The sequence below is a fragment of the Otolemur garnettii genome, unplaced genomic scaffold (assembly GCF_000181295.1).
Source record: "Otolemur garnettii isolate 467f Iridium unplaced genomic scaffold, OtoGar3 scaffold00024, whole genome shotgun sequence".
Classification (NCBI taxonomy): Eukaryota; Metazoa; Chordata; class Mammalia; order Primates; family Galagidae; genus Otolemur; species Otolemur garnettii.
Window position 1 is genome coordinate 10530206 of NW_003852419.1, and position 11005 is coordinate 10541210.

Consider the following 11005-nt stretch of genomic DNA (forward strand, 5'->3'; position numbering starts at 1 on the left):
AATGACCAATACAGATTAATACTTACAGTGTAAACATCCTTTAGAAATGAAGACAAAGGAAAGACATCCTTATTCTTAAAAAACAAAACAAAAACTAACAGAAGTTTTCACAATCAATTGAAATCAAAAAGAAATGTTAGAAGTTCTGGTATTAGGAAACTTGGAAGTTGGAGATTCAGGAAAAGTAACAGAAATGGTAAAGATTTGGGTAGATGTATTATCCCATTCCCACTCCTTTTTAAATTCTTTAAACATGATAGTAGAAAACAAAAACTGTAATATTGCATGGTCTGATGTACAAACTGTGTAGCTGTAATTCATTTTGAAACTAAATCTTAAAGGGGACAGGGAGGTAAAGAGATATGATTTTAATATATCTACATTCTACTTGAATTGGTAAAGTATTGATTCTAAGTTGACTCTGAAAAGTTTCAGAATTATAGTCCCTTGAAGAATCCCATCAAAAATAAAATTACACCAAGTTATAGTTAAGAAACCTAATCAATAAACAACACACACACACACACAGAATTAGTTCTATGACATGTTACCATAATATCCCAGTGAATAAATGCACGTGTGCACACATGTACATAGACCTTTTGTGCTCTAAGGAAATTTTAGGCTGAGGAAAAGATTCCATATGTTGAATGTGGTGGCTACTGTATGGGTTATGATTCAAAATTCATCAAAGTATCCTCTTAAGTGGATATATTCTATTATATGCTGATTATACCTCAAATAAAGTTGATTTTACAGATAAATCCAGTGTGCAGCATAGGAAATGTATTTATGGCTCTAAACATGAGTTTGTTCATTTCAGATACATAAAAAGTTAACACCTAAAATGATTCTTATTTCTGAATTACGAGTTCAAATTTGAGGCATAATTTCAGATATAAATCTGTATATTAGATTGTTTTGTAACCTTAGTGGGAGCGCCAAAACTCTCTTTATTTCTTTCAATATGATTTCTTCCAGTTAGGAAAGCGAGGTATACTCAAAAGTGTTTTGAGTATCTACCAATTGTATAACACAATGCTTTGGGTGATACAAAAAGTATTAAAATTGATCCTAACTTTAAATAGCATGTAATTAATCTCAGACTCATGCTTTATGCATATTACACATAAAATAACAATCAAAATAGTAAACAACAAGTAAATTGAGCAGTATGGGCAGCAAGTATATAACGGTAAGACAGAAAAATCAGTGATTTCACAGGTGTTCAGGAGAAAGTCCATGGAGGTATGTATATAAGGGCAAAGTGCCAATTATACAGCAGTGTCCTCAAAGCCTAGGAAAAATAACTGTGACTAAGAACAAGTGTACAAAGTTTTCCAAAATGACAGAAAAAACATCCTTTCAGCTTAACAAAAGAAATCAAAGTAACCTTCAATCCACATGAACTATATTCCATGGGCTTAGAAATTTACGAGCTTATGATGATTAACTAAAAGAGAAGATATCAAATTAAAAGATTTTTTTATTGGATTTTATTCTGTTATGTGGTATTGCAGGGACCAAAAAAAGCCTGTTTGTTATTTCCTGAAAATTCCTCTTGCCTAATGTCGCAATGCATAATGCAAAGGACGGAGATTAATTCGACTTTGTTTTATTCTCATGTGCTACAAAACAATTCCACAATATTAGCAAATGAATAATTTATTTAGTGTAAATGTACATACTTGTTCTCAGAGTGATTCTGACACTTTCGCTTATTGTGAAAAAAAAAAAGGACTTATAAATCTCCACAGGTATCTCTAGCTCATGAACATTTTATAGTGTTTTTTTTAAGCTGATGAAGCCTCTTCATCCATCAGCTCACTAAAGACAAATTGTTCATTGTATGTGATTTTTTTTAATGTAATACAATAAGGGATAAAACGGAGTGTTTGAGAGAGAACTCCTTCCCTCCTCAAAAAGTAAATGTATGTTCTTCTTTACCACTTAGTTTCTGAACATATCGAGAAATAAAATGGCACACGGAAACCAAAATACACCTTTTACTTTAAATGCTAAGCTAAAGGTCACGACTGAACTGTGAAGACTACGCCAACTTCTCACACCAAACCCCAGCGTTAGGGAGCCGCAAACACCCAGCTTCTCTTCAAGTGGGAGGTAGCAAAAAAGACCTCGAGAAAACCAAACAACTTGTGGGTTCAGTGGGCGGTCTACTTCAATTCTACGAGAGGAATCTGAGCTGAACAAACTGATTTTTTTCCTCTCCATTTTTTGTCAATCACAGAGTCACTCCAATGCCCTCAATTGAAGACAGTAAAGGGAGGAGCAAATGTTTCTTTTCTTTTTTTTTTTTACAAGCAGGAAATCGTGTGAGGAATAGATTTCCCCATAAAACTGACTCCCCCTTTTCTTCAGAGCTCATTAAGCTTTTTCACCCAAGTGGGAGGAGGCTGTGCTCTGTGGAAGACGGACCTAGTGGTCTGTGAGGAAAATCCTGCCTCATCAATCTTTTTAGCCCCTATCTCCATTATCAACCACTGCTACTTGGAAATCATCCTGGTAGTCACTTTAGATTTCCCTAAATGGATGGGGAAAATGTGTTATCTCAATCAGCTCCAAGGGCATTCTGCACCCAAGAGTAAAAATCCATTTCTTATTCGATTGGCCATCCCAAATTATACTATACAAAGAGCATTCCAGAAATTCTACAATGACACATCCCAATAGTAAAAGTTAGCCACAATATAAAGACATCTCAATTCAGGGGAAAAACACTCTTCCCATTATATTACAAGAGAGGCTAGTTAAATCCCCTTGCAAATTAGAGGCCCCCACCCCCAAATACTAAAATTCAAACACCTTAAGATCTGGACTCAAATCACTTTGCCCTTTTGAGCTAAAAATACAAATTCCCCAATTTTTAAGTTACAGTCCAAACCCTCTACTTTTCAGCAAAATCTTATTGGAATTGGGGTTCTTTGAGCAGTCTCAAAAGAGAGAATAGTTTCTTTGGGATCGCAACACCAGATTTCCAATATATTTCAATTTTAAACATCCCAAGGATAGGGCATCCATGACTATTAAGTCACTAAAATGGAAAAGGAAACCAAGACGCAGGCCCTCGAGCCATCATGCCAGGCAGCATCTTGTTCCCAGTACTTGAAAAGGCCACAGCAAAGGGTGATGGAGCTCTTGACAGTTTCAACTTCTCCAAGAAGCAGGGGGGTGGGGGTCTGGGGAGGGTGCTGGTGTCCAAATGTCTAAAATCTCCAACTGGAGGACATGAAAACGTGCGGGGAGGTCAGATGCTCCCGGGCAGGGAGAGGCCCGTGTCTGTGTCCGGCTTCCTCCATGTGCTCAGGGGACTGGGCGCCCAAGAGCCAGCCCCGCTCTTGCTCTCAGCGCCCGGCAACCGCCGCCGGTAGGGCCGCACCCCTGCCGGGTCTGGGCTGAGTCGCCGCCAAGCGCAGGGGCGCACCTGCCGCTGCCCACCGCACCCGCGTCCTCCTGTCCGTGTCCTCCAGCTTTGACCGCGATGCTGTGACTTTGAAGAACCTTGCCAATTCTTCATCAGACTCATGGAGAGAGGAATTTGGGGGAAAACTACGAAAGGAACCAGAATATAGAGAAAACCAACCGGCCTCCAACTCTGGGCTCGTGACTGCCGCGGAAGGCAACAGAGCTGCGTCACACTTGGAAGAGGGTGGGAATTAGTCACTACTGGAACTGCACAAACTGACCACTGCCAAGAAGGACACTCACGCGTGTGACTCTGAGATTCATGACCTAAAGGAACAGGCAGGTGAAAGCCATCCAAAAATTGGCTGACCCTGTAACCAACCTGCGTGAGACGGAAGTGCCCCTCCCTCCGCCAGTCATCCCCTTGGTGACCCCGACCCTTGACCCTCGTCCCCACTGCGCCCCGCCCCGCAGCCTGGCTGGGCCTAGTGTCGGTGCTGAGCCAGCATTGGCTTCCCCATAGCCCCGGGGACTCCCTCCATCACTTAGGTAGCTCACTCATATAGGGTTTAAATTTACCCTTTCTATAAATTCACACCATCTACCCACTTCTGTCATTTGTACTGTTCCTTCAAATCAATAATTTGGTATCCCTCCCCTTAAAAAAATGAACTGAGAAAAACCTTCCAGACTGGTGTTCATTTGGCCCCTGTGAATACACCCTATTTAGGGAAATAAGAATGAAGGAGTCTTTTTCCCCATGTAGTACGTGCATTGTTAATTTATGTTCCCTTTCCTCTCGGAATTACATAATTTTGGAAGCTCGGTACAACTGTACGCTAATGACATGCTGAGGTGTTTTTTATTTTGTTTTGTTTCCTTCTCTTCTGTTCCTTCCTTGTCAGCGTTGTCGCTACTTCCTGGGATAGGTCTTTAGGTTTGAGGTTTTTGCCTCATCTCCACATTTGATTTAACTCCAAATCACCCTTAGCAAATTACAAGAATTTCTATTGTTGCTTCTGATGCTTGTGGCTGGAGAAGTAGTTCTCAAAATGTGCTTCCCCAGCGTCACTGGGAATTTGTTACAAGTGCAAATTACTGAGCCCTTCGAGGATATCTGAATCAGAAATTTTGGAGGTACGGTCTAATAATCATCCGTTTGTTAACAAGTGTGCCGGATAATTCAGATGCAGGCTCAAGTTTGAGAATCATTGCCCTTCTGTAAGATAGCTTGACAAACTTTTCCCATAAAAAACCAGTGGGCTGGTATGGTCTTTGTCACAACTACTTAACTCTGGCACTGTGGAGAGAAAATGGCCTTAGACAAATGGATGTAGCTCTGTTGTACCAGAATTTATTTGAAAAATCAGCTGGCAGCAGGATTTTGTCATGTTAGCTGTGGTTTGCTGACCCCTACCCAAGGGGATTAGAATAAAATAATATGTCTTCCTATGTCCCTGAAGACATGCTTTCCACTTGTCTTCCTACGTCCCTCAAGACATTTTTTCCACTTTTTAGTTTCATCTAAATGTGAAACATGCTCTATTAGGTCATGGGCATACCACGCATAATAACTCAATCATCTTGAAGTATACCCAGTAATTCTTTGAGAATTACTCTTTCTTATGTAAGACAAAGCTGCGTTAAAGATAAGATTAATTCTTTGAATAGTTCTCTGTGGCTCTGAATATATGATGGAATTTGGATCAGTCATCTGGCAATGCCAATCTGTGATTGAAACTAGATTCTGTGAACTATAAATCATAAAACTGTATAATCTTGGCTTCTTTAACGTTTAAATACAGCAAATATTTTATGCTCATCATTACGAATGAAGCATATCAAGATTCTCTTGGTTTTAATAGTATAATCTTTGCCAGAGAGCTATCTGTTAGGAAAGCCAAGTTTATGATTTAAGATGTGGCCACACACCTGTTAGCAGCTCATCTGGGGTTTTGTACTACAGATAAGAAGTTTTGTGATTCCTGTGCACCTCTGCTGAGGCCACCCATGTGAGCCATGTACCTCTGTGCTGGAGCCGTCTTGCTGCAGCCAGACCATTTGCAATCCTTGTCTAAGGTCTATATCAAACTGAGGCAGCCTTATTCTAGCCTAAAGTGTGAGGCCAAGCTGTAGCAGCTAAAATAGTCAACTAAAAGACTGAAAACATCAAGATCAGAACAGCGTGGTGACACATGAAAGCCCAAAGTCCAAAGGTGCAATTATGATCCCATCCAAGTCTTCCTAATGTATTTATTTGTTCTAAAATTCTATCCCTTTTTTCATTCTCAGTGCCTCTAACCAATAAACCAAATATTGAGGCCTCTTAGGAGATTTAATAAATAGCTTCCTTCTTCCACACCCAAGCTCTTAAAGTTTTGAAAACTAATATACCAGCTAGCTCTCAAATTTATTGCTTATAAATTCTGTGTTAGAAAAAAGCTTGCATGTTGGCCTAGTGGGCCTTCTAACACTAAACCCCAGAACTGGGTGGAATTACAGTCTTGATATTTAAATATTGGGATAGACATTCCCATCCTCACCCTAGTTTGCCACAGAAACAGAGCCTCCCTGGGAAGAGCAGAAGCAGCAACAAGGTGCATGCTCACTTAAGAAAGTTCTAAAAAGGTCGCTGCTGAGTATAGCCTGCTTATTCTTCACAAATTATCCAACAACTAAATCACTTCCTGCTTTTGGGACAGAGCGAGTAAACGGCTGGAGAGTACCAAGAGACTATATCAATTCAACTTCTTAAACCAGGAAAAAATACGTATGTGACGTGGGATGTAATTATCCCCTTTTACAGCAGAAATCATGTTTGTCAGACACCGATTAATGTCAACATCTATTCCCACTTTCAAATTCTTTCCTATGAAGTGAATCCTGATTTTATAGGGAGCATGAGGAAATGTCTTAATCTCAGAAATGGAAGCCCTAACAGAGGCCAGAAAAAGGTGCTCAAACCAGTTACAGTAATATTGACTTAATTTAACTTGAAATTAGCCCATAGACAGGCAAAGGTCTTCTGGACAATGAGAAGTAAGAGAACTTTGATTTGTTTGGTGTGTGTGTGTGTGCGGGGAGTCTTCTTTACCCTGAATAATTCAGTATCTGTTCTTTTGCTCTGGATTCCTTCAAGTAACATAATATTGTTGAGAAGAGAGTAAGTAAAAATGTTGGGCAGCATTGGTAGATGTTTAATTTTACAAGATATTTTCCATGTTATAAACATTTCCAAAATGTTTTCCAACATGATTGTATTATTTTACTCTTCCTTTTGCACTGTATGAGGGTTACAGTTATTCTGTATTTCTACCAACATTTCGTATTATATCAATTGAATATTATCCAGATGGGAACATATGAAGTAACATTTACTTTTATTGTAATATATTTTTCACAGGTAATAAACTGTGTTGAGAATTTTTTCAGTGATTATTGGACATTAGTAAATCTTGCCATGTGAAGGATCTATTCAAGTCCTTTTCTCACTGTAATTGGATTGTCTTCTTATTGTTGATTTGTATTGTTGTAACTGTATTGTAGCAGTTATTTATAGCTACTACAGATGAGTTCTTTATCAGTTACATGTTTTGTGAATGTTTTCTCCTTGTCTGTAGCTGATCTGTCCCTTTCTTAATGTTATTTCTTTCTTCTGTTGAGCAAAACTTTTAAAGTTTGATCAAGGTGTCATTTTATCAGTTTTTTAATAGCTATTAGTCTGCTTTATTCTATTTAAGAAACCTTTCTTAACCATCTTAAGTGGAAAAAATATTCGTTTTAAGTATTCTTCTAGAACAGTGGTTCTCAACCTTCCTAATGCCTCCTAATGCCACAACCCTTTAATACAGTTCCTCATGTTGTGGTGACCCCCAACCCTAAAATCATTTTTGTTGCTACTTCATAACTTTAATTTTGCTACTGTTATGCATCGTAATGTAAATATTGGGACCCACAAGGGGAGAACAATTTTATAAAATTTACATTAAATTTATCTTTATATATTTTATGATTTTTCCATGCTGGTATAAATCATTATCTATTTTATCATTTCAATTATTTGTTACTCATGTACAAAAGCCCAGTTGATTTTCATACATTAGCATTTCTTTCATAAAATTGTTAAATTTATTAATTCTAATAGTTTGGGATAGATAAATTAAGACTGTCTATATCATTCTGTCTGCATATAGAATTGGTTTCAATTTTCCCTTTGTAATCTCAATGTCTTCTCTTTATTCTACTTGAATTGTACTTCTAGTACAATGTTGAATACAAGTGATGAGAATGGACAATCTTGCATATTTCCAAATTTTCCAATTTTAGAGAAAAGACTTAACTTTTTTTATCATTAGTTTTAGTGTTAGCTCTAAGTTTCACATGAGTGTTCTATTTAATTTTGTAGACATTTACTCCAATTTCTTATTCACTAAAATTGTGTATCATGAATGTTGATATTTTAGAGCTTATTTTACTTGTCTTTGAAATGTTAAACACATCTTTTAGAACAGATGTGAGGAAAGGAAATTTAGCTGTATTATTTGTTTGACATCTTTCAGTAGGTTTTATTATTTCCCAAATTTAGTTTTGAAATCTCTTGTATTCAAATAGAACTAGACTGATTAAAGCATTAGACCTGGTAGAGTAGCCAAACAAAATTAGAATAAAGAGAGCAAAGCAATGAAATAATATTAACAACAGTTTAATTGGAATAAATGACAAATGTTTTCTACAACCTAGATTGTCAATTTCAGAGTGGAGTCACTAAGGTTCAATTAGCCATTCAATTTCTTCATTGATTTATTCAAGAAAACTGTACCAAAGACTTATTACATTACAGTAATAAATAAATGTATATATTCATCCTTGTAGAGAAAAGATAAGCCAGAATGTGCATCAAATCAAAATGATAACTGCAGTTATTACTAGATAGTATGACCGGGCATGGTACATTTTCTTCTCTAAATAACTATATTTAATGAGTTCTCTTCAAAAGGATGTTATTTTTATAACTCAAGGAAAGTTATTATTTTTGAATCACCTGAGATGAAGACAGTATAACCTCTGCCTCATATCAGCACTTACCTGGGATGGGAGTTCATATGGGCACCGATTGGCAAATTACCATGTGCAGATCCACAGTCTCTGCAGTCCCTAGTTTAATGTCATTTAGAGTAACATCCATCATGTTTATGCTAGACATAACAAAACAGGTTTTTTTCTCTTCTACACTATCATAGCTAGTCGTAAATTAAATGTTCAGCATATCACAAAAATAGAATGAAGGGAACACAGAATCTATTTCTAAGGCCCAAGCTCAATTTTACTATACACTTATCCTTAAATGCATCCAATTTTATATACTCCTAAGCCAAACAGACTTTCAGTAGAGAAAAATCACAATGTTTACTACTGTATGATTTTTTTTCTTTTTAATTCTTTTTACTTAGGTTTACCTTTTATTTTCTTTTACTGATAGATGATATTTTACATATTCAATTGGGAGTATTTTTACAAGCTAGAACGTGTAATGATCAAGTTAGGGACTTGGGTGTATTTATCACATTGAGTATTTATCATTTCTGTGTGTTAGCAATATTTAAAGTCCTTCTCACTACTTTGACATTTATAATATACTGATGCTTTTATAGTCAACAGACTCTGCTATTGAATATTGGAACTTATTTCTTCTGTAAGTTTATACCCATTCACTAAACTATGTATATTTTCTTCTCCTACCCACACACTCTGCCCAGCCTCTGATATCTGTCATTTTACCTCTCTTCCCATGAAATCCAGGTTTTGTTTGTTTGTTTGTTTGTTTGGAGACAGACACACACTATGTCACCCTCAGTAGAGTGTTGAGGTGTCACAGTTCACAGCAACCTCAAACTCTTAGGATTAAACGATTCTCTTTCTACAGGCTTCTGCCACAACTCCTGACTATTTTGTTGTTGTTGTTGCAGTTGTCATTGTTGTTTAGCTGGCCCAGGCTGGCTTCAAACCCGCCAGCCTTGGTGTATGTGGCTGGCGCCATAACCACTGTGCTACGGGCGCCGTGCTGAAATCTAGGTTTTTGAGCTCCCACATAAGAGTGAGAACATACAATATTTGTCTTTCTGTGCGTGGCCTATTTTGCTTTACATAATGACCCAATATAACGATCTACATTGCTGCAGGTAACATGATTTCACATTTTTGAATGGGTGAATTTTATTCCATTGTAGATATATAGCACATCTTCTTAATTCCTTCACTGTTGATGGACGCTTAGGCTAATTCCATGTCTTGGCTATTTGCGTATAAAACTGTGATAAATACTCAAGTCTAAGTATCCCTTTTATATACTGATTTCTTTTGCTTTTGATAAATATCTAGTAGTGGGATTGCTGGATTGTATGGTAGTTATATTTTTAGTTTTTTGAGAAATCTTCATACTGTTTTCCATAGTGATTGCATTCATTTACACTCCCACTAACAGTGGGTAAGGCTTTCCATTTTCCCACATCCTTGCCAGCATCTGTTGGTTTTTGCCTTTTTAATAATTGCCCTTCTAACTGAGGTTAAGATGATACCTTGCTGTGGTTTTGATTTGCAGTTCCCTAATAAGGAGTAGTGTTGAACACTTTTTCATATACCTGTCAGTCATGTCTGTGTCTTCTTTGGGAGAATTGTCTATTCATGTGCTTTGCCCATTTTACAATGAGATTATTTGTGTTTTCTTGTTGAGTTGTTTGAGTTACTTGTATATTCTAGATATGAGTCCCTCACTGGATGAAGAGTTTACATATATTTTCTTCTCCCATTTCAACAAGTTTTCTTTCCATTCTGTTGATGGTTTCTCTTGATGTGCAGAATTTTAAGTTTAATATAGTCCCAGTTAACTATTTTTATTTAAGTTGTTTATGCTTTGGGAGTCTTAGCCATTACATGTTTACCTAGGCCAGTGTCCTGATGTGTTTTCCCTGTGTTTTCATAATAAGCGTTAAAAAGAAAAAATGTGCCCAAAAGTACTAAAGTACTCTAGAAGGGGTCATCAGGAAAGCCCTGAGTGGTGATATTTAACCTAAATGACAAAAAATGTCAGGCATGGAAAAACACACTGAGACCACTCTGGGAGAAAGCACCAAGGTGGGAAAGAGCTCAGCATGTCAGGACAGAGGAGGAAGGCGGTGGAACCAAAAGAGAACGGACAAGGAAGGGTTGAGGAAATGCAGTTTGTAAGGCAGACAAGGGTGAACCCTGCGTGATTCCCAAAATTACCAAGATCATGGCAAATTGTTTATTTCCTTTACACTAATGGTGGGAATAATTATATAATAGTACAAAAAGGTTAGCAGGGCAGTGGTTCATGCCTATAATCCCAGCGCTTTGGGAGATCAAGGTGACAAGATGGCTCGAGGCCAGGAGTTTAAGACTAGCCTGGAAAACACAGCAAGACACCTTCTCTACAAAGAATTAAAATTATGTGGGCATGGTGGTGTGTACCTATACCCAGCTACTTGAGAGGTTAAGGCAAGGAGGATTGCTTGAGCCCAGGAATTCGAGGCTGCAGTGAGCGGACTGCACCACTGCATTCCAG